This window comes from Tauraco erythrolophus, chromosome 3 (genome assembly GCF_009769465.1).
Source record: "Tauraco erythrolophus isolate bTauEry1 chromosome 3, bTauEry1.pri, whole genome shotgun sequence".
Classification (NCBI taxonomy): Eukaryota; Metazoa; Chordata; class Aves; order Musophagiformes; family Musophagidae; genus Tauraco; species Tauraco erythrolophus.
Genome location: NC_141467.1, coordinates 64,914,751 through 64,939,796, shown reverse-complemented (window position 1 = coordinate 64,939,796; position 25,046 = coordinate 64,914,751). Strand labels below are relative to the sequence as shown.

Here is a 25,046-nt window from a genome sequence, read left to right as displayed (position 1 = left end):
CAAAGACGAAAATCCCACTGAGCAAGGAAATCTGTTAAACTGCGCTGCCCAGACATGTCCGTGCTTGAGAAGATATTGTTCGTGCAGCTGTACACAATTTGTGCTATCAGGAAGCCTTGAAAAGACTGTTCATGAGAGATTTCTAAAATAACCCAGAGATTAGTTTTAAGAAAACTCCTTTTTCTCTGGTCCATTCAAAAAATCTAATTAAAATAGTTCTTCTAAGGGTGTCACGGATCAACCGTCTGAGAAAGAGGTAATTTAATAGTATCTAGACAGGTATAAGCTCCTTCGGAGGCACAGAAATCATTCCAACCTGCTTTCTGGTTGGGCTGCACGAGGATCTTTGCAAGCAGATCCAAGAGTCTCTCTGCAGACAAAAAGCTTGTCCACACAAGGGAATTCAGGAAAGTTAAGATGAATTAACTAAAGCTGTGAAATCAATGCACATAAGATAAAGTACATTAAATCCCTGTGTGGCCTTTCACATTCAAAAATAAAGTGGCCTTAGTTCACTGTAGCTTAATCCTCCTCCAAGGGATTAATCTTCCCCATGGAGAACTAAGCTACGGCGCACAAAACTGAGTTACTTGTGAATGGGAGCTGTCTCAGCGCTGCAGCACGGTCCTGTCGGAGCTTCCTCTCCGGGGCGTTCACCTTGCTGCTGTTTCGGGAAAGCAAATTTAATCCAACTTTCCTCTCGCTGAGCAGACTGAAATATTGGCAGCTTCCTTGGCTTTTTCTGGATCCAGTTCACTGGGGTGGCATTGCCACAGCCTCTATCAGGTGGACACCTCTTCGTAGTACTGATACTCTGAGTCAGCTAAATGCAAACCAGCCCTGGAGGAGGTATTCGCTGGAGACAGCCAGGACCAAGCTGTGCCTGAGATACTGAGCCTCGCTGTGCCCAGTGTCGTAGTGGCTGCAGCTGGATGAGACCTAGAGCCATGGAGGGGCTGGCTGGCTCAGCACAAGCCCACGTTTACCTGCTGAAGAATGTGCGGGTAGATAAGAGGAGTCCAGCCTTTTGCTACTAATCAAAATGGGATCTTGTGGTTCTGCTACCCTGAACATCCAGGTCCACCACTGGCTTACAGACTCTTTGACAGAATAAGCACATTTTTTTCCTTAAAATTTGCAGTTTATAGCAACTTTCAGGCATCATAACTGAAGCAATATGATATAAAGTCTTCCTAGGGATCAAAAAACCAATTGTACTTGAGGTATATTGCTTGTGCCACCTGAACGTTACATATAGATTAAATAATTATTGCATTAGTACCACAAAAATACTAGAAAACAGGTGGCTTTTCATGAGGGAATGTCACCTGTTTATTTGCAATAATTCCTGTTCACTATTCATATTGTGTAATTTGACTGTGTAAGTCACTTGGGTTTGTTTCTTTTCCCTAAACATGACTGGAATATGTTGAAGAGTAAAATTGCTGAGTAAATAATGAAAATGATAAAAATGAATTGTAGTACAGTTTGTGGGTTAAATATTTCTGAAGGAAGATCAAATATTTAGAATTATTTGCCATTTTCCAATAGTGTATTTCTTTCTTTTTTCTTCTTCTTAGTATTCTGTATTAAATTAACTTTACTTTTATAAATACAATTCCTTCTTTATATGTACGAGTCCTCAATACCCATACATATTATATAAAACATCTATCCATGAGGGCTTCCAGTAAATTTCCCACACATACTTAAGATGTTGGACAGATGGATAAAGTACAGAAAGAAACTTCCACTCCAACGTGTAATAAACCACCTGACACAAAGAAGAAAGCAACAGGGAAAAATAAGAGGTCTTCCCTCCAAAAAAGGATGGGGCTTGGCAAGCCTGATTTTTTTAATAGTCCTAACAGCTTACATCTTGCTCTTTCAGTAGATCTTCTTAAAGTAAATCTTCTTCTACTCTCTTCAGTGTTTGAAACACACTTTGTCTAATCTATGACCTTCTTGCAAAATCAGTAGCCTCTCTCTGCTTCTCAGTATTTCTTTATATGTCTCGGCATTAGTAGATAAATATTTCTCAGTCAGATAGAAATCACTGCCAACTGTTCTGTTTATGGCATATACTTGTTTAAAATATACCATTTTACCCCATCTGTTTAGTTATTAAACCAGGAGAAATAAAAAAATATATTAACCCTCTCTAAATTTCATGTGTTTTTTTTTGGGAAAAAGAAAGATTAGGTCTCTAATCGCACTAGGAGGTATCATAACCCACCATATTCCAAGAATATGTTTCTGTAATTAAATGGCAGAATGCACATTTCTGAAAGAATAAAGCAAAAAAGAGGTAAAATAGCCCTTTAGCATCAATTGCCAGGTATTGCTGTTCACAGGTGGACGGCAATGTTTGGTTGTAACTAACATATTAGTAATAATAGTTGGGTAACTGATATCTACAGTACAATTAACATGAAGTGATAAAGTGGGAATATATCCTTCTGCAGGTGAGACTTGTTTCCAGATCCTTAAACAGTGTTATAGCCACCATGGTGTGAATATTTTTGTAAATGAATTAATTAAAACCTCTTCTTTTCCTTAATTGATGGACACACTAATAAAATATTTATCCCAACAAATTACTTTTGCTATCTTGATTAATGCAGCTGCTGTTTAATTAATAACGTTATGCTCATGTGAACCTATCTAGCCACCATAATTGCCCATTCGCAGTGAGCTGACTGATGTGTACTGCCGGCATTCTTGATATTGGAAATGTTGGCTGTTGGCCTGGCACCAAGTGATAGACTTAAATGTGTGTTCCTTGATAACTAAAGAAAATGTGATGTAAATGCGCTGGTAGATACTTAATTCGCTCATCTTAGATTTCAGTAATCATTCAAAGGGACTAATGAAGTGGTCAGAACAGAATGTCGAAAGCACCAAAGCTCACTAGCTCCTGAAAGTATAAATCACAGAATCATAGAATGGCTAGAGTTGGAAGGGACCTCAAAGATAATCTAGTTCCAACCCCCCTGCCATGGGCAGGGAAACCCTTCACTACACCAGATTGCCCAAAGCCTCATCCAACTTGGCCTTGAACACTTCCAGGAATGGGGCATCTACAACTTCTCTGGGCAACCTGTTCCAGTGCCTCACCACTCTCAGAGTGAAAAATTTCTTCCTTATATCTAATCTAAACCTTTCCTCTTTCAGTTTAAAGCCATTGCCCCTTGTCCTATCACTACACGCCCTTGTAAAAAATCCCTCTCCAGCTTTCTTGTAGGCCCCCTTTAAGTACTGGAAGGTTGCTATAAGATCAGCCCGGAGCCTTCTCTTCTCCAGGCTGAACAGTCCCAACTCTCTCAGCCTGTCTTCATAGCAGAGGTGTTCCAGCCCTTGGATCATCTCTGTGTCCCTCCTCTGGACTCGTTCCAGCAGCTCTATATCCTTCTTGTGCTGGGGACTCCAGAGCTGAACACAGTATTCCAGGTGGGGTCTCAAGAGAGCAGAGTAGAGGGGGATAATCACTTCCCTCGACCTGCTGGCCACGCTTCTTTGGTTGCAGCCCCGGATACGGTTGGCTTTCTGGCCAACCAGTGCACATTGCCGGCTCATGTTGAGCTTTTCATCCACCAGCACTCCCAAGCCCTTTTCCTCCACGCTACTCTCAATCCATTCTCTGCCCAGCCTGTACTTGTGCTTGGGATTGCCTCGACCCACGTGCAGGACCTTGCACTTGGCCTTGTTGAACTTCATGAGGTTCTCACAGGCCCACCTCTCCAGCCTGTCAAGGTCCCTCTGGATGGCATGAATGGGAACCTCTAGCTTGATACAGGGAGAAAATTTAGATGCAGAGATTGGCTTGTCTTGAAAATGCGGAGTTTCAAGGCATGGAAACTTTCTGGAATCCCTGCACTGCACAGGGAACTGTCTGTCTTGCCTGCAGCTCAGTCTAGTAAACTGTCTCAGAAGATACTTGTCAGTGCTGTTCTACAGAAAAACAAGTGAGAAACTGTGGGAAGAGGCTGTTGTACCCTCCTTTCATCCAGCTACCCTGTGGTCAGAGTACACATCCTGCTCTGGAGAAAATAAGCCATACATAAAATACTCAGATATTCCCTGGAATCACAGAATGGTTAGGGTTGGAAGGGACCTTTAAAGATCATCCAGTTCAACTTCTCTGCTGTGGGCACGGACATCTTTCAATAGATCAGAGTGCTCAAAGCCCCATCCAACCTGACTTTGAACACTATCAATGATGAGGCCTCCACAACTTCTTTGGGCAACCTGTTCCAGTGTTTCACCACCCTCATTGTAAAAAATTTCTTCCTTATTTACAGTCGAAAAACTATGCTCTTTTAGTTCAAAACCATTGCCCATTGTCTTGCCACTACAGTCTTTCTGGGCTGCAAGTGCACATTACTGGCTCATGTCCAGTTTTTCATCCACTAAGATCCCCAAGTCCTTCTCTGCAGGACTGGTCTCAATCCACTCATCTTCCAGTGTGCACTGACAATAAGAATTGAGCTGACCTGGGTGCAGGACCTTGCACTTGGCCTTGTTGAACTTCACGAGGTTTGCACAGGAACACTCCCTAAGCCTGTCAAGGTCCCTTTGAATGGCATCCCTTCCCTCCAGTGTATCAACAGCGTAACTCAGCTTGGTGTCGTCAGTAAACTTGCTGAGGGTACACTCAATCCCACTATGTCATTCATGAAGATATGAAATAGCATTGGTCCCAGTACAGACCCAAGGGACACCACTTGTTATTGATTCCCAGTTGGACGTTGAGCCATTGACTTTAACTCTTTGGACACAGACAATCAGCAGTTTTGGAACCAACAGTATTTTTGTACCAAAACCCTTGTTTCTTCAATGACTAGCTGATAAATGTTCCTCATGTTTTCCAAATGATAGTGATGAGCAGGCGCAAGGTGTGGGAAACAATTATCACCTAGGTTACATTGGTTACATTGGTAGAGGCTTCAGTGTGGAGTGCACGAAGAGATTTCTTATTAGTGGAACATGGGTACATTTATACAATGTTATTATCAAGGCTTTTGATGCATAATTTATTTTCTGCTGATAATTTTAGGTAGAAATGAAGTAGTAGTCTCTGTTATTTTTCCCTTGCAGGCTCCCTCTAGTATCTAGAGGACCTAAAGGCTTTAGTTTGACTAAAATCTCTAGGCTTAAGATATGGACATGTGCATGAAATATAAATGCCTAGTTTAATAGAAGTGAAATTAGATTATATAATTGTCCATCATTAAACTGTAAGAAACTATGAAAACATGTAAGAAATTAAAAACCTAATAATCTGAGCAAATATGTGCTGTGCCATATTATTGCTTTAATAAATGAATATTGCTAGAATATATCCTATTAAAAAGAAGAACCAAACTGAATGTAAAGTGTATATTTACTTGCAAATTAATGTATTTTAATAGTTACCAGTTAATGTGGATTAACCTTTCCTTAGGAAAACAAGGACAAATGCAAAATAAAATTAGAAGTGATTATTTAAATCAAGGCTATTGTCTGCAGACTGATATTTTTTTTTAATTCAAATTGATTATTTAAATAATTTTGATTTGAATCTTTCTGCTTGGCTTTTTCATCACCCACCCTCACAGTGTGTGACTACTTTCCTATCTATCTCCTTCACATACTGCAGTTCTGCTGGTTTAAAGGAGAATGTGAGTGTATACCAGGTATTTAAGATTACATGAAGCAGTGCCCTAGGCTATCAGGTTAATCTTCAAGATCAGGTGTACAACAGGACACTTATCACTGTTAAGCTACTCCTCAGAGTTTTGTAGAGATCTCATTACAACAACATAGGACTATCCAAATAAACTAAACGTTCAGTAGTCCTGGCTCCCAGAGGATGTATGTGACATTACAGGTAAATTAGATTTGGAAGATTCCTCCAATCAAAAAGATGAGAACTATGCTTCGTGTCCTTCCTTCTACACACCCAGTCCACCCAGATTCTCGTCTCACTGAATATGACTTTTTCTTGACTTATTTTTTGCTGATGACAGCTGAAAAACATTATTTCTCGTCTCTGTGGTACTTCAGAATTGTAACTTGGCGATCATAGCTCCTGTTTTCTGCGAGATATTTCACTATTACCCAATTTCCCACAAAGATTGAGAGAGTATGAAAGGAGAAGAAACTTTAAAAATTGAATGTTTATGTATAAAAAGGATGTAGGATACAAAGCTTGACAAGATATCTTTAAATTTAACTTATAAAATGGAAACTGTGTAGCTAGAGTGAATTTACTGAGTAGAAAGGTGAAAATGCATTAAATTACAAAACATCCTGACTATTACTATCTCCTGACTAGCACTTTCAGGAGAGCTAACAAATTCTGAGGAAAGATTGAAACATGAGTAGTTCATCTTCTTAACAACCTACTTGCCACTAACATTTTTAATACACTGCAAAGAGGACTGTAAAGCCCTTTTCTTCTATTAAAGATGAGAAAAGCATTAAATCAAAATAGGAGATACATAAGAGAAACTGGATAGTATCCCAGGATCTGTGTGTAAACATAAATCAGAAAGATAGAAATATGACTGATTATCAGGCACAAATAAATTATAACTCCACATATTTCAAGACAATGACAAAGGAACAAGTATCAAAAATAACAGTAGTATATAGTTGTAGTATAATAATAACCATTCACTATAACTGTGTGATTATATACTGTATACTATTGCATATAGTTATCCAATTATATGACTGTCTATAATTATACACTACATCTGCTTGATTATATACATTTTACTAGAAATACATTGCAAAACTATATCATTATAGACCATTTCAAAACTGAATGCAAATTTTGAATTAAAAAAGTAACAGTCTTAAAGGTATGTTCACATTTTCTAGAACTATATGATGAAATGCACAACATTTTACAGTTTTATAGCAGCAGGAGTCTCAACCTTACAGTACTTAGAAATCTAAAACCATAAAAGCAGATAAACAACTGCAAAAATGTCCAGAAAATGTAGCAGGATACGGGAGCAGTAATGTCTGAAGTACACTATGTTGTCTAAGCATTTATTTTTTTTTCTCTTCTTCATCTTCCTAAAATCTATTGGATCTGACCTGAATAAAATTCAGGCTTTAAGGGCATTGTCTACCAATTTCATTAGCACAACACCAGGCCAGCCTGGTCCAACTGTGCCGTTTACAGCTGTAGTAGAGAGCTCCCGGAGGTTACAGCTCTGAAAGACTTAAAACACATTAAAGACTGTAAAAGTGGGTGACAGGAGCTTACAGATACTTTTGCTTTATATTGATTGGGGAGAAACAAGTGAGCAGAGGTACCAAAATAAATGTCTATTCTTAAAATACGTAGAAGTTGCTGTTGGCCAATACTGCAGGAGATAATTCCTCTTGAATGTCATCTACTGCACTGAGAGAGGAGAGAAGCATGCTGGAAAATATTTTATTTGTTAGCTACCATGCTTTTTGAAGTCCTACCCTCTATCTGCTCTTCTCAAATCCTGGTCTCCACAGTGTCTCTTTGTCTTTAAATTAAAAATTGTATTTGACAATCTAATTTTCCCAGGCCAAGATCAGAACCATTGCTGCCTGCACTTGGTCTGGGAATTTATTTCTCCAACAGCATAAACATGTAACTACTTCTATTTCCCACTAGCCCCAAAGGACTTTACCAGATAAAAGGGAGGAATGACGTATTATGCTGCCAAGGTGTGTCCCAGCTTGGTTAGGGTTGAGAAAAACAAGCAAGGACATTATGTGTTGTCTTTCCCCTCTCTCCCTCTCACAAGTGTTTAGCTTAGTTGTTTTTATTGCAGAACCTTTAGGAAAAATATCATATCTTCTGAGAACACAAAGTTGGAGGATTTGGAACAAACTGATTAACCCAGACTCCTGTATAATTCTGTAGGTCACAGAATTTCATCTAGATACTCTGGTAGCCCAGTGATAACATTGTCAGAGCATCCCTCAGACTAGTTGGGGTACTCATGCTCCAGATGAGTAATGTCCACAGAAGGGACATTTGTCCTTCACTCACACAAGAAAAAGACATAAGCCTCAAGCATTAATTCTATTTATTTGGTTGCCTATCATGTGACAGACATCTAAGTTTTATATTTTGAATAAAATTAAATTCTCAATACGTAAAAACACTGAACAGACTATTTAAACATGACTGGCTAGAATATTGTGTTTTGTCTTGCAACATATTAATTGCTTGTTAATGATTTAAATGAATATAATGGAAGTCAATAGTGTAAAATAGACCCAACCTCAAACCTTGAAAGTTAAAGAGAAGGGAATGAGGGTGGGAAGATGGAAGAGGAAAAGAAGGGAGGTCCATATCTGAAGAGACTCTAACAAAATCACCAGAAAAGAGCTAGTTAAATGAGGAAGACTTTCTCTAGATCTAGTTTTCATTCAGTGTGCAAAGAAAATAAAAGTTATCCTAAGAATGGGGTCAAAGTTCTCATATTTAGCTTAATGACTAATTAGCTTGTCAGCTGAATAACAGGGAGTGAGAAAACCTTTTACATCTAATTTTACAATAGGCAGACAGAAAGATGGCCTTCCTTCATGTCTGTAAACCTGTGTTATTTGTTTTTATATTTTCTAAATAACTACTTTTATTTGTTTTTATCTTAACTTGTCAGTTTTAAGGATAATTTCAGAGCTAGTTGCTGGTGACACGATATTTCACATCTTTTGATAAAGCAAAGAAATTCAGGTTTGATTTTATGTTGTAACCCAAAGCACTTCTTCAAGGTGTCCATCAGGTAATGACTTCACCTCTACCAAGCTGCACATACCACTTTGGAAGCTGGTAATGAAAACAGAAGAAAGAATGAAATAAATGTCTGCCAGTGACATCTCTTTGGCATCTGACAAGGTACTTGGGAAGGTTTCTGAATCTCAGAGAAAGCGATTAGGCATGTAGGAGGTACCAAAGTAAACTACTTCCAGAACAGCAGCTTATTGCAAATCTTAGGCATTTTTTATGCTAATACTCCTTTTAAAATTCTTCCACTGCTTATACTGCAATTATGAAAGATGTCCTTTGTTGATAGAATGCCAAAAGATATTTTTTCCCTCCTTATTAGAGCAGAAGGCACATAATGAGAGTATTATTTCCACTTACTTGTGGCAATAGACACAAAGAACACATTTTAGTTCCAATAATGCATTGTAATCTGTAAGAATTACTTATTTTCTACTGAATCATTTCTTGCTCTTCATGCACCATGTAAATAACACCTGTGAAACTATTATATCACCATGAGGCAGTACCCATTTGAAGTCAGACAAGCTGTGGCACAGAAATAAAAATAACTAGTTTAAGATTTCAGTGGGGTGACAGTGAGTGCAAGAATAGAATTACTACAGCCTGATTCTATTCTCTAACCTCCTTTACAGATACTTCTTAAATACCTAGGTAATAATAACTGAGATTGAACACATTATTATTGTAGCTCCTATTAATCCATAGACAGGGCTTGAAAATTGTATGAAAAAAAAAATGCAGCGCTTTTGCTAACAACAATTATGCCAGAGCATACCTCAGGGAAAAATAGAACAACAAAAAGCAACCCACAGACAAAACCTAAGTCATCATATTAACTCATGTTAGGAAACGTTATATGATCTAATGATCTGCAAAGTAAGATTTAATCTCTACTACCAGGCTGCTCACCCCTTGGTGGAACTCTCAGAGAGGATTTTCAGGAGTAGCAGACACAGAAATGCACCTCAGAAGTAAACTCCAAAGCCTGGAAGACATGCACCAGCTTAGACCCAGGACTAACTAAATCACAGGGAAAAAACAGGCTTGAAAAATAACCAAGAGGTGGTTAGAATTCATAACAGCGTAGAAATTCATATAAGGCAGCATAGATGAGCACAGATTGTCTGAAAACTTTTCTTATACTCTAGTCTGCATAGGGAGCCGAAAAGCAGCATACAGTATTTCTCTTTGTGGATGTCAATTCCAAATTATTTTCAGACATTGCATGGTTTAATTTTCTGTTAATATTTTGTTCAATATAGACACAGAAAATCACAGACAAATAATAATTTTGATATTTTTTTCTTGGTTGTGTAAATATATACTTGAAGTTCTTAAAATCTTATCTTCCTTAGAGGACCACAGATAATTAGTCTGTCTATTCTTGTCAAAAAAATTTACCTACACCTTTAAGAAGGTAAGAAAAGACAAAACAGGCAAACATATGATGGATTTTGATTCTCAAAAATGAAAAAAATCACTTCTGCATCCAGACTAGAGATGATATTGTTTTGCCTATTTTTGTGTGTTCACTGAAATATTACAGTGATGAATAATAGTATATATCACAGATAGAAGAGGTGACGATAAGGATCTCCTTCCTGATCATAATTTTATTTTTCCGAATCAATTTCCATCGAGCAGGATATTTAGCAGATGACCTAACACAGGTGTGCTTTCACTTTTGCATGAATCTGCTGTGTTCAAACCACAGAACAAATGACTCGATTTTGAGCCACAGTTGAGCTGGTTTTGCTCTTTGAAAGAAACAATACTATAATCAGAAAAGTGGCTGGATTTATGTGTTTGGCAGGTAACACAGCAGCCTCTTCACTCAGCTGTAACGCCTAAAATTGCGCAACACAAAGAACTCTACAATAGCAATGACGGTCATTGTGAAAAACCCTTTTGTGACAATTGGTTTTCTTTTATCGCTATCCTTCCCATGGTAGTTGTTCTTACTATGGAAAATATTGTTTAATTCCTTCAAGCTGCTACCTGTATGTGCAGATGGAGGTACATAAACACACACACACACGTCCTTACAATGCTCTGTGGAGTGGCCTGCTGTGATATGTGAGAAACAAGACTACCATAAAAGCAGCAATGTTATCAGTTTGCTCAGGTATTCCCAGTTAAACTGTGTGCTGAAAGGTTTTTGTACTGGATTCCCACTGGGCAGAAAAGCTATCAAGAACTGCAAAGAAGCTTTGCTGTCTGTCAGTGCCTAATGATTTTCAGAAGCTGCTTCTCCAGTCATATCTGACTCAGTGTGATCTCTTACATCACCTCTACCAGGCACGGTTTACTTGCTTGCAGTATATGGCCCCTGCATGTATGTTGTGGCTTCATGTCCTTTTTACTCCTGTTTCTTACCAACAGCTTTCACTTGACAGTGTATCCCACTTCTCCCTTTACCTTCATCTGGGTCTGATTCCGCTGCCCGAAGCCCAGGGTACACCCAAAAATCAATACTTCTTTCCCAGGAGCCTAAGCTCAGCCTGTACTCAGGCAGTTTGCAAATACACAAGCAACACTGGAGCTATTCTAGAACGGACTTTGTCTCCCACTGTCAATACAAAACCAGCATAGGCATCCCTACGTGACTGGTGAGCGTGGCCCCACGAGCTGGGCATACGGGTGGCAGCAAATGCACGGCCTCAGAGTCAGCTGGCAGGATGGCAGCAAATGGGAGGCAGACTTGGCTTTAAATCCTACCTTGAGGTTACTGCTACGAAGAAACACAAATGCAACAAGAGAGCCTGCACCCGGTAAAAGCAATTCAAAAGGAGCCAAAGTAGAATTTCCTGCACCGAGAATATGTCTTGCCCAGAGACAAGTATTAACTAGCAGAGTGTCTCTGGAGTCCTTGACTCTGAATCACCCAGGCTGAACTTTTGGCTACAGCATGTAGAGTTTCTTTCCAGAAAATAAGCTCAGATTTAAAGAAATCTAGGACATAGGTGATGGTGCTTATTCTGGTCTTGCCCTGACATGAAGACAGACTCTGAAACAGATGATAGCCTGAAGCAGAAGAAGTCAGGCAGAGAAAATGCTAGCCCACTTCTCCTCCTTCTCCTTGCATCCAGAGCTGGGTCAGACCTTTGTCAAGCAATCTCCCCTCCTGTATATGGAGGACACCAAGACCTCAGGCATATGTCCTTAGTCCTTGAAGACACCAAGACCTCAGGCATATGTCCTTAGTCCTTGAAAGAAACCTTAACATAGAATCATAGAATGGTTTGGGTAGAATCATAGAATGGTTTGAGTTGGAAGAGACCTTAAAGATCATATAGTTCCAGCCCCTCTGCCATGGGCAGGGACACCTTCCACTAGATCAAGTTGCTCAAAGCCTCATCCAACCTGGCCTTGAATGCTGCCGGGGATGGGGCATCCGTAATTGCTCTAGGCAACCTGTTCCAGTGCCTTGCCACCCTCAGAGTGAAGAAGTTCCTCCTTAGGTCTAATCTAAACCTTTCGTCTTTCAGCTTAAAGCCATTTCCCCTTGTCCTATCACTACACGCCCTTGTAAAAAAGTCCCTCTCCAGCTTTTCTGTAGGCCCCCTTTAGGTACTGGAAGACTACTAGATGTCGTCCCCGGAGCCTTCTCTTCTCCAGGCTGAACAACCTGTTAACACACATGGGGGAGGCTGAAGGCATCACGAAAACAGGTAGCTTTGAACACCTGGAGTACATTTATAGGGTCTCTCTGCTTCCGTTGGACTGGATGTTTGCTCAAATACTCTTCCTTTGCTTCCTTGCAGGTACAAATAAATTTAAGCCTAAATCACACAGTACTGCAACAAACTAGCTGAATAAATATCTAGTGAGCTAAACTTTATGGCCCTCTTTCTCCTGCGGTTGCAATTCCGTTATATTGTGAGCCCAAGTTGAGCTATATCATTTAAAGGAAACTCAGGTATGTCTATTTTATGGATATCTCTCACAGTTCTTTGAAATTTTAACTTTTACGAACGTCAATTTTCTTCAAAAAGAAAATAAAGAAAGGCAGTCTGATTCCTGTAATAAGCGAATTGGCACAAACGGTAGTTATTTGATATAAGGCCACAGGGAGAAACATGACAGAATGGTGAAGAATGAATGACGATGGAAGGGGAAAGCCAGATACCATGTTAAAGGCCTTTGGAGGCTAAGTGATCCAATTGACATAGAGCACTTGTACCTCCAAAAATTTGTTGACCAGATCCATAACCATAGACTTCTGCTGTCATGAGACAAAAAGGATTCATCTCTTAATCTCATAGATTAGTAAAAGACCAAAGTATAAGGATATATAAATGATGTGTGAACAGATCAGTGTTCACAGTGAGGGAAGTTATCTCTAGTGTCCTATACAGAATCATGCTCAGCCCTATGCATTTCAAGTATTCATGAATGACTGGGAAATAGGGTGAGGAATTCAATCAGGATTGGTGACAACATAAAATGAAAGTCAACTGTGAAATGTTGTAGATGGATCTCATGACATTGAGTGACATAAGGAAAACCAACCATGACTACACATATGCAGTAATAGGCTCTAAATTTGTCATTACCTCTCAGAAAACTTGTGAATTGTTCACTATAAACATCAGCTCAGTGCTCAGCAGCAGTCAGAAAGGAGAATCGAATAGCAGGAGAGCAATAGAAAAGAAAGCGGAATACATCATTATGCCACTGAACAAATTTCATGTTCTGCATCTGCAGTGTTACATACAGTTCTTTCTCTTCATCTCAGAAAGGAGGTAGTTGAATCAGAATAAGTAGAGAAAGGTGTCAAAGATAATAAAAGATATGGGTGACTTTAAAATAAGGAGAGATGAAACCAATTCACCCTTAGAAAGGAGACAATTGATGACAGAATTATAAAAAGAAATAAAATCATTAATATCTTGGAAAAGACAAATGCAAAATAATTAATCCCATTTTTCATTACATAAGAGCACTGAAAAACCAAACCAAATTGTCAGATCACAGACTAATGTGTTGGCTTTCATCACAAACTGAAGGAAGGACATTTTCCACACAAATCACAGAATTGAACTGTGGGATTCGATGCCCAGAACATGCTGGAGAAGTGAGATGTATATATGGGTCAAAAGCTGATTAGGCACATTCAGGGAAAAATTTTTCATCAAAGGCTATGAAAAACAAGATTTCAGCTACAACAGATTTGTTCCAGGAAGTCCCAGGCAATATCACCAGGAGATGTTAAGCACTCATGTTTGCTGTATTAAAGATGTCAATTTATTACTATTTACATTTGCTAAATTTTGCTGTAAGTCACATAGATGGAAAATTAGAAGTATGGAAGTCTAACTTACACAATGGGAGATTGTTAGATCTAGGCTTAATATATATATTATAATTTCAACCCTTTATTCGTGGAATTTAAATGCATTGATTGCAGTTTGGTTGCATTTATCTTTTGGAATTCATACAAAATGATTCAGTTAGCTATATTACCTATTCCAGATGAAAGGCAAGACATAATGTCAGATGCTTCCACATAAAATATTGAGAACAGATATGAGTGATGTTTAGCTATCATGCTAGATTTCTAGAATTACTCTCAGTAGTTCATAATCCAAGATTTCCTGCAACTTTATTGATTGGAAGAAACATGGACTACAATTGGAGCTGGGCCAGGAGAACTTCTATTGTTTAATTATGAGTAAATTGGCTATAACAAAACATCAAAATACTTTACGAATTTGGTTCTGAAGTCTTTAAAAAGTCAAAAAGTCGCACTAGTCAGACAATTTTTGCTGCTAAAAAATCATTAATACTTAAGAACTGAAACAACTGCAGAGAAAAAAAAAAGCCCTCAAATGAAAGGAAGGATGTGTTACATTAACTGTTACATTTCTAAAATACTGTTTAGCTAACTGTGGGACTCATATTCACAACCTTATCTCAAAAACTGACATCAGTCCTCCAAGTATCAACCATACCTATGAGTCCTTAGTATTTTCCAGATTTTTGGAAAGCTAGTTCATCTATGGTCAACTTAGCAAACATGTTGAAATGAAAAGCTGTGCACAGAAGCAACTTTCCACTGTGACCAAAGGCCTGAAAGTCTGTCCAGTGTGAGACGACTGAACTGTGTTCATACATCAACTAGTTGGTCCTGAAAATTAGCCTAAGAAAACCATGTCCAAGTGAAGAGTGCTTAGAAGAAAATTGTTCTTTTGTTACGTATCTTATTTTCCTATAGACTGGCCTACAAAAGTCAATGCCCTCTTTCTTTAATTAGGTTCGCCAGAAAAAAGAGTCACCTGAGGATTTAGCCAAGGGAGTTCAGTAAGTTTACCAAAACTTAAAGATCTTATATTCATCAGGTGAACTCCTACTGCCTGTATAGAGATACTCACAACTGTGTGACTCAAGCTTCACTAGAACTCATTCTTTCTTACTTTTTCTCTGTATTTTCTTAGGGATATGACTCATTCTTTGCATGTGTACATGGGAAAATATGTGTGCTTACAAAATGACACTTCCAAAAATTCCCAGCGTTAAACAACAAAGAATTATAATCTCTAAATTACATATACATTAAATATTTAAAAATAATTATCAACCATAATCCTTTACTATGCTGAACTCAATCTTTATGTATTTTAAGTTAGGGGAAAGATTCTATGCTACTACATGAAAAGAGGAACAGAGTAATCAACAGATAATATTTGGTAAGAATGAGTTTTAAGAGAGAAATGGTAAGATAGCTTCACCATGACAGAGCCAAGGGACATCTCTGCTCGTTCTGGGAAACACCCTATACCCAAACTGCGATGGTCAACACTCCAATGCATAAGTCATACCTACACTGTGACCTACAGCTCCTTACATCTTTTGCATGCTTAATGCTAAAATTGTATTGATCACTGATAGGGTCTTAAGCAGGAAAGAAAATGGACTCTAAAGAAATAACAACTAATCATGTCCAGTGGCATTCAGTGTGATTATCTGGTAGAATATTAGCTCTATGATGTGAGAAACTGAACTCACTGGTTCATTGACTCAATCTTTATTGTAATCTTGATTTGATCGTATATTCCATCCTTTCCATTAGCTGAATTGAAGTAAATTATCTTAATAATGTGCTTGCTTAGGCTCCTTTTTTTTTGCTAAATGTTTTAACAAAGTCCATAAGAAGTTTATAGAATAAGTTGTCCTCTCAGATTGCAACATGGATCATGAACACAAGCACAGTTAAAGAATATATTTACAAGGCACTTGACTCTATGTCTAAAGTGACAGAGATATTTCAGAATGGATAAATAGTGAATTAAAAAAAAACAATTCCTCAAATTAATCTAAACAAGGAAATAATTTTGAGATAGCTCTGTTAAGACAAAAAAAATAGCTTGTGCATCTTTACTGGTGAAAAAAATTAAAATACAGATAAATAAAATAACTTTATTTAAAAACTTTTAATGTATTAAGGTAAGAAGAAACTTCTTATAACAGCTTTTTTTTCATTATAAATTTTGGTATATTGAAATGCTAAAATGTCAGCAATCTCTTTTACAATTGGAAATATTTCTGACTGTCAGGCAGTGGAAAATTAATGTTCTACATGGAAAATGAACATACAATTTCAGCTTGTGAAATTCCTATATAACTTGTTTAAATTATGAAATTCAGCAATTTGGGTAACCCAGTGCAAATCTAATAACTATTAATATTTTTTGTAAGCTTCTAATATTCTTGGAAAAATATTGTTATTTGTTCTAAGAAAACAGTCATTTTGGCTTCTATCTTGGTTTCTCTAAAAATTTGCATCATCATGAAAAAAAACGTTAAGTATTCCTTATATTCCTTTAGAGGTAAGAACTGACACTAAGAAAACTTTAAAATCTGTATAAGCCCACTCACTTTCATGCAAAAAGTCCTGTGAGATTAGATTTCCTTTTTATGTTGCAATGAATAAAACTGATCACATTTACAAGAAAAAACATTGAACGGGAAGAGTTGAGCTACAGTATTGGAGATAATTATTCTGGAGAACAGCAGAACAAGGGCTGTAGACACCCAGGATCCAGACTAGAGCAACCTGAGATGGCAGGTAGCTTCTAGGAGCAAACAGGTCTATCAGAAAAAGAGTTCAAGAAAGTGGTCAGATTGACTGGAAAAACACACACACTAAAAGAATACAAACTTTTCCAAGCGGAAGCGTAGAACGCGATGGATCTGGCTTAATAACGGTCTCTTGGATGACCTGTATACAGATTATCAGAGACAAACATCAAATAAAACCATAAGTGTATAGGGATGAGCTTAGAAAGGTCAAGACACAAGATACAACTAAAAAGACAATAAACATAATACAAAATACTCAAAGGCATATTACTAATGAAGAGTGGGCTCAAGCAACGCGCTGTCACAGTCCTCAGTGATGTGACCCTGAGGCTGCAGGTGCATGTGACACCAGTAATTATCTTCCAGCACGGGCAGGTCACCCATCAGCTGGGCAGCTGACCGCAGCCATGCAAACATCTCCTCCAGTCAACTGGAGGCATGGGTTTGAGCAGCTGGGGATAAGGTTTTGCCATGCTAAATGGCGTTGCCTTCAAGGGAATGAATTCAGAACCATGGCCTTGAGATGGCTGAAAAATTCAATGTCTTTTCTCTTTATTCCCTTCTTCGGTAGAAAGATTAACTGTGGTCCGTGAAGTAATGCTGCTGACGCTAATGAAGGACCCAGGTGAGAATAAAGAAGAATATGTTATTGAACATTTGCACAAATTAGAAATCTGAAGAAATTCAGATGTACTAGCCCTGGTAAATTCACCTCAAAACATATAGAAGTCTGGCTAAATCAATCTCAAACATGTTAGAACATACTTGTGAGAATTTCATTAAAACAGGAGAGGTCGAAGAAGGCAAAGATTGTCCCTATCTCTTTACACAAAGACAGGAAAAGAGAAGGGAAAGAGGACCCACAGAATTATATCCCTAACTTCATTTACTATAAAATTATTGAAACAAGGAATCAAATTATTAATGGGTAAATAAACATACTAGCAAGAAGATAAGGTGAACAAGTAATAGCCAATATGAATTTATCAGAAACTGAATCATGTTAAATCAAGTCTATTCCTTTTTAGGAGAGATAATGGGCTTTCTGGGTAGGGAAGGAGCAACAGGTGTGATATATCTTGATTTTAGTCAGCATTTTGACACTGCTTGACATTCTTATAAGCAAACTATGAAAATATTGCTTAGACCAAAGTACTGTTATGTAGATTGTACAACTGGCTTGAAAATTGCACTCAGAAATAGCTACCCATTCTTCTCCATCAAATCAAGAGACAGTAGCCGATGAGGCTCCACAGAATTCTACTTGGGTCCGGTACTATGCAGTAGTTTCATTAGTCACTTGGTTATCTGAAGAGATATTAGGCCTTTTACACTTCCAGATGGAAGCATGCTAGCAGCAGTTGCAAGCCCCATGGAGGACAAGATTAGGATTAAAGTAATCTCGACAAACCGACAAAGAGTCTGGAAAAAAATAGGATGTGATTTAGTAAGGCCGAGTGCAAATTACTATACTTAAGTAGGAATAATGAAGTACTCGAAGGTAGAATAAGGTGAACAACAAGCTACATAGCAGTTCTGCAGAATAACGAATCACACCCCGACTATGACTTGATAATATCATAATGTTGGGAAAAAAATCAGACAGCATACTGAGATTAAAACTGAATTTCAAGGTGAATCAGGACCACCCTAGTGCACAGCACCAATAAGGCATTGGTTGACAGATTGTGTATATTTTGGAGATTTCCCCTCAGCAAAGACAAAAACCAGTTAGAAGAAGTCCAGATGAGAATTATAAGGATGATCAAACATCTAGAAAACATGATCTCCGTGGAAAGCTTATGATACTAAATTACACACTCCCTTAAAACTTCTGGATCTGGGAGACTGCATTTACAGTGTATTGTTAGCTCACATTGTTCACAGAAAGATTAAGTGCAAAGGGCTTCTTCAGACTGCTGCTATCTAAACCACTTATCAAACAATTTTATTCTAGAAATAATAAGTTACTGTCAGAGGATAAAAATCTTAACAGAGCTTCTCAAATTCAATTACAACATGAAACAACTTGTAATATCAAAAGACTCAAGGGTTTTCTCATTAGTATTTTAAAGCAGCATGACATTATTTTGAGTGTGTCAATAATGATTCATACTTCTTGTTGAGCTTCCATTGTAAGGGAAAATCTTGATAGCTGAACTGTCTTTTTTTTTCAGGTCAATATGTGAAAAACATCATTAAAGTTGTTATGGATCTAGACAGGGCATAACTTTGTCTGACAGCTATAACAAGAGCGGATGAGATGCAAAGCAGAATCTGACCACTTCAGGTTTTGCGCTGGCTACTATGTGAGCACGATTCAATTATTATGAAAGAAACATGGCACACGGGAAATCTATCCAAAGCTGAAAAGAGAAGCAGAGTGTGTGTGGGTTTTATTCTATGATGGTGAAGCGATGCTGTTCGAGATGGGATATTAATTTCCCAATAGGCTACACTAATCATCACCATAATAAACATTTTCGACATTAAACAAAACATAAGTTACTGCTGGACCCTGGGCTGTACATGAGAATAACTCCGTAACTCTTTCTAGGAAGCACCTTTGAGATGTTGCCAGCCAGATGTCCAGATGCCCACACCTAACCAGAAGGTGGGTACCTGCCTAAACATATGCATCTAATATAATTTTAGGAATCATAGAATACTCTGCCGAGCCTCCTGCTGCCACTCCAGGAGGCTGATATCTTGTAGGTCCCACTTCCCACCCACTTACTGTATGCAGATGTCTTAGGTATTTAAAATAGCCAGTTGAAAACTTGGTGGGATAGCATAAGGTGCCTGCAATGACCTTAAATACTTTCACTTAGAAGGCACAAGATATTTTCCAAACTGGGAAGAATAAAAAAAAAAGGTATTCTAGAAAGTTTTTCTTCAGTATCTAAACTTTACTTCACATATTGATCCAAATGTGATTAGGTTTTGTACACTTGTACTGTACAAAATGCTTGATGTTCTTTCCATCTACATAATACAGCTTGACACTATCAAGAGAAGTTGAATTAGATGTGGGTTGAGAGTGGTTGTACCCAGATTGAAGTCTTCTTCCCAGAAGAAGAAGGAGAATTTCTAGCAGGAACCTAGAACTGGTCCACAGAGTGCAAGAGAATTTTCTTCAAAAAGCTGTGATTTTGTGCCGTGATCAAAAGGCACCAAGAAACACAAGTTCCAGATGAAAACTAAGTGGAATGGCTGAAATATATGTGTCATACTAAAAATATGCAAGCTATGGGGATCACCTTCCAAACTCTGGGAAAATAACACGTTCAGTCAAAGTCTGAAATGGCAGTTTCCCCTGCCCTGCATGCACCTCCAGAGACATTTAACTAATTAAGAAGGTGGACAGTCTTAATCCAGGCTAAAAATCAGGAATGATTTAATTTCAAGATGGTATTGATAAGGATTAGGATAGTTATTATATTTTGGTTTATGCCTTAAGTTTTGAAAAATGACAACAGAGTTCAGGCAGTATGTTTCTCTTCAATCTGGACCCTCAAAGGAGTAAACATGAGACTATTTTTACATCCTTTCCTGTATCAACTTTCTCAAGATAATCTGCGAAAAATAGCAGGAGGGCAGAGTGATGGTTGTCACCTTTACAAAGAAGAAGGTGAAGGAAGTTGAATGGAAAGCAGAAGTGTCTGGCTATGTGTGCATCTGATAACTGTGTTTTCAAGAACGGTTTGATCCTCAGGGCTTACTGGTTGGGGATTTGGAGAAGAGAAGCTGCACCTCAAAAGGCCAGTTAAGAATCAGGATTTGCCTACTTGTCTTATTGTTGCGTTAGAGTGTACTTGGCTGCCTTTTTAAAAGCACATGCAATATCAAAAGGCTGTGCTTTCCAAGCTTGGCTGAAGAGGATAAAAGAAGTAAAATCTTACCTTAGAATATGTTAAGATATAGTCCAACTGCCTTTTCGAGAGCAAAGGAAGATGCTGAATAACAGCAATGAGAGCCACAGCAAGTGAGGAAATGACAATGGAAATGAAGATTAGACAGTTTCTTGCTAAAATGTCCCTTTCTCAGTTGCATAATTCTGTCAAATACTACTGAATGGTGGTTCTTAATGTGAAAACTTTTATCAATAAGGTTTGTATAGCTTTACTAAGATTTAGTTGATTAAAATGTAGTGTATAAACGTGAGTGATTATTATACTGAAAAAGTGGTAGCATTATACAGAATTAAAATATAATTGCAACATTTCAACACAAAAATTCCTGAAAGCTGTATGTATCTCACATTTCTAAGACAGGTCAAAAGGTTACACCGGCAAAATATCTAGTGTTTTATTTTTTTGTCAGAAAAGAAGGCTGTAATTTTTGCAGTAAATAGTAGTAAATGCAATTTCTTTATTGCATTTTGTTCATTTTCTTACTTTCTCTTTTCAACATATGCTTATCCTATCTGTTCTGTACCTATGCCATGTTCCATCTGCATTACAGAAGGTGAACAATCCAAGCTGGAAGAATTTTCTTAGTGTATTTGTCTGTACAGAACCCTGGGAAATGAGATATTTTGACTGACATTTCTAGTTTCTTTTACTGTTATTTGTAGCATTAAATATCTCCCAAATACTTTCTAAAAATGTTTAGTTCATCTGAAACTTCCTCAGATAAGTCGAGCAGGAAAAAAATTATGATATCATGTTATATAAAAGTTAATCCCTACTACAGTAGATTCCTACTTGTGGAAGACAATTAATTCAAAGAAAGATTTCATGTGTGTGAACATCATTTTAGGTACTGAGTTACAGTCAGAAAGAGGAAAAAAAGCTATTGACACAAAGGCAGTTGGCTAAAAAAACTCTTCTACCATACTTTTCCTATATTTTTAATACCGTCTTATTAATACAACGTATTTTTTGCCCCAATAAAGTGCTTTACAGACCCTGTTCCATCTATTTAAAATGTCCTTTTTTAAAGTGATGGACTAGCAAGAATAAAGAATTCTGGTCAGTGCAACGCATGAGAGGAAGTTACCTGCTCTTGTGTAAGCAACTGCCGTTTTGTCTTCTGCCCAGCTTAGCTTAACATGACTAATATGCAATAGGCATTAACAGTTAGCAAATCTTGCCTTGCTTCCTAAAGTCATGTACCTGATGAAAATTGACAGATGGGAGAAGTAAGGGACGAGAGTTATTAAAAGCGATCTAGAAGTTGTGTGAGAAAGAGAAGCAGCTGAACCAGAGCAAACTCCTTCCTTATATTTTCTCATTGCATGTTTACAGGAGGCCAGCTGACTCCACAAAGACCCATGGAAATAGCTGTGTATAATCTGCAGTTTAGCAAGGATTTCAGACTAAGTGTGCTTTCTAATAATATTGCCTTGCTTATTTTTCCCTTCAAAGGAGGATCTACTGGAAAGTTATTTATTTATATTGCACGCTTTGGATGTTACAGTTAATGTCTCCAGCTGCAGAGCCCAAGGACACCTTCTGTCATGGTGGTTAGCTGTTATCTGTCCTCAGCTCTCATGAAGCTAACTTGTAGTCAGAACATTGAGTGAAGATTAAGAAAAGACAGAACTTGGAGTTTGGGACTTACGTATCTAAAGCATCCTGCAGTCCAAGCTCAGCTAAATTAAAAGAAATTGCTTGTAGAAAGCAATTTCTCTGCTTTAAAAAGGCATCTCACTCCAGCAGTAGATCAGGCGGACAACCCTTAGGAAAGGCACACCTGAGACTGCTTGGGTCCTTAGGGGAGAACATCTGATGCTTGAAAGATGGGCCTGTAGGAACCTCATGAAGTTCAACAAGGCCAAGTGAGAGGTCCTGCATGTGGGTCGGGGCAATCCCAAGCACAAATACAGGCTGGGTGGAGAATGGATCGAGAGCAGCCCTAAGGAAACGTACTTGGCAGTGTTGATGGGTGAGAAGCTCACCACGAGCTGGCAATGTGCACTGGCAGCCCAGAAAGCCAGCTGTATCTTGGGCTGCATCCAAAGAAGCGTGGCCAGCAGGTCGAGGGAGGTGATTCTGCCCTTCTACTCAGCTCTCGTGAGACCCCACCTGGAATACTGTGTTCAGCTCCGGGGTCCCCAACACAAGAAGGACATGGAGCTGCTGGAGCGAGTCCAGAGGAGGGACACAAAGATGATCCGAGAGCTGGAGCACCTCTGCTATGAAGACAGGCTGAGAGAGTTGGGACTGTTCAGCCTGGAGAAGAGAAGGCTCTGGGAAGATCCAGTCTTCCAGTACCTGAAGGGGGCCTACAGGAAAGCTGGAGAGGGACTTTTACAAGGGCGTGTAGTGATAGGACAAGGGCCAATGGCTTAAAACTGAAAGAGGGGAGATTTAGATTAGATATAAGGAAGAAATTCTTCACTCTGAGAGTGGTGAGGCACTGGAACAGGTTGCCCAGAGAAGTTGTGGATGCCCCATCCCTGGAAGTGTTCAAGGCCAAGCTGGATGAGGCTTTGAGCAATCTGGTGTAGTGGAAGGTGTCCCTGCCCATGGTAGGGGGGTTGGAACTCGATGATCTTTGAGGTCCCTTCAGCCCAAATCCTTCTATGATACTATGATCTCAGCTGAATCCAGCTGGACTGCCCTAGTAATTTAGCTGCCCTAACTGATTAATTCAGAAGAATGAGTGACCATAGAAACTGTTTTGATTTGGTACAGGAAAAACTCTTCTATTACTCAAAAACTTGATTGAGGGTTTACAAGGCCCTACAATAACTGTTTGATCTGTTACTTTTATAGCATAGTTTAAGCAAGCACTCAATAAATATATGGCACACTATTGTGTAGAGTGGATATTTAAACCTGCTAAAATCAATTTGCAAAACATCTAAAAAAACTTGACTGGGTATTGCAGCTGAGGCAGCTAAGAGAAAAGTCATTTCTTCAGTGAATAAAAGCTGATACCGAGATCACGTTTATTGGATTATAAACATGGTAGCATTCAAACATGGGTTTATTGAAACATTATTTTAATACTGTTTAAGATCAAATGATTCCAGATGGTTAATCTGGAATCCCCACAGCTAGGCCTGTCAGATATACTGAAAGTTTAATCAGACTTTAACACACCGATGGGCTTTGAACAGCCTGGATCATCTGAAAAACAAATCCTTAGGAACAATCATGAAGAGATTGATGAAGATATCTGAATAGTAGGCAGCAGCAGTTATAAACATCAAGAGAATGCTTGAGTGCACTGAGTTCAGGCAGAAGGTAACAGCATCTTAAAGCGAAAAAACTGTGGCCAAGAATAATGCACTTTTAACATAGGAAGCTGTGCTTTTGATTTTCCTGGGCTTGCTGAAGAAACCTGGGTGAGACTTTAAATCTTGAAAAGAAAGGCACATATATAAAAGATTAGTAAATATTTCTTTTGACACTTTGTAGAAGACTTACCTGTAGAAAAAGATCACACTAATCATTATCTCTAACATTTCACTGCTGACAAAATATGACAAATGACTGACTCTGTTTCGCTATGGACAGAAGCTATTCAACCTAGAATGAGCCCAGAGTAGATACCGCTTCCTTCCTTTCATAGAAATGCAAAAATTTTATTTACTTCTGTAAGTACAAATATTGCTAATTAGCCCTCATACAAGGTACATAGCTACATATCAATAATTTCATTTAATAGCTAAGCTACATGCCAATAATTAGAATCATAGAATCATAGAATCATAGAATGGTTTGGGTTGGAAGGGACCTCAGAGATCATCTAGTTCCAACCCCTCTGCCATGGGCAGGGAAATCCTCCACTACACCAGGTTGCCCAAAGCCTCATCCAACCTGGCCTTGAACACCTCCAGGGATGGGGCATCCACAACTTCTCTGGGCAACCTGTTCCAGTGCCTCACCACCCTCAGAGGGAAGAATTTCTTCCTTATATCTAAGGATGTTAAATTTCATTTAATAGTTAAGGAAGCATAACTATTAAACTATTCCCCTCCCCCACCCAGTGTCATGTAGAACAAGAACAAGGACCCAGATCTGTCAGCTTCCAGGATTCCGTCAGCGAACCACAGTTTTTAAAGGTACCCACCGACCTACCCCTGGCTCTCCAGAGGAGAATCCACAGAGTGCAGGGATCTGAGTCACTGCCACGCTGTACTCCTCTATAGGAAAGACACAGGTAATATAGACCAGATTAACTGGATGATTGTATGTAAGTCCCTAAAAACAGCACATGGGTGCTATGGCCCCACAGAACC

At 38.5% G+C, this 25,046-nt stretch overlaps 1 protein-coding gene across 1 annotated transcript in view; it reads right to left on the bottom strand.

The window, feature by feature from the left end:
- NKAIN3 (sodium/potassium transporting ATPase interacting 3) overlaps positions 1-25,046 on the bottom strand; it is a 398,603-nt gene that overhangs the window by 25,853 nt on the left and 347,704 nt on the right. The gene's annotated exons all lie outside the window — the stretch shown is intronic.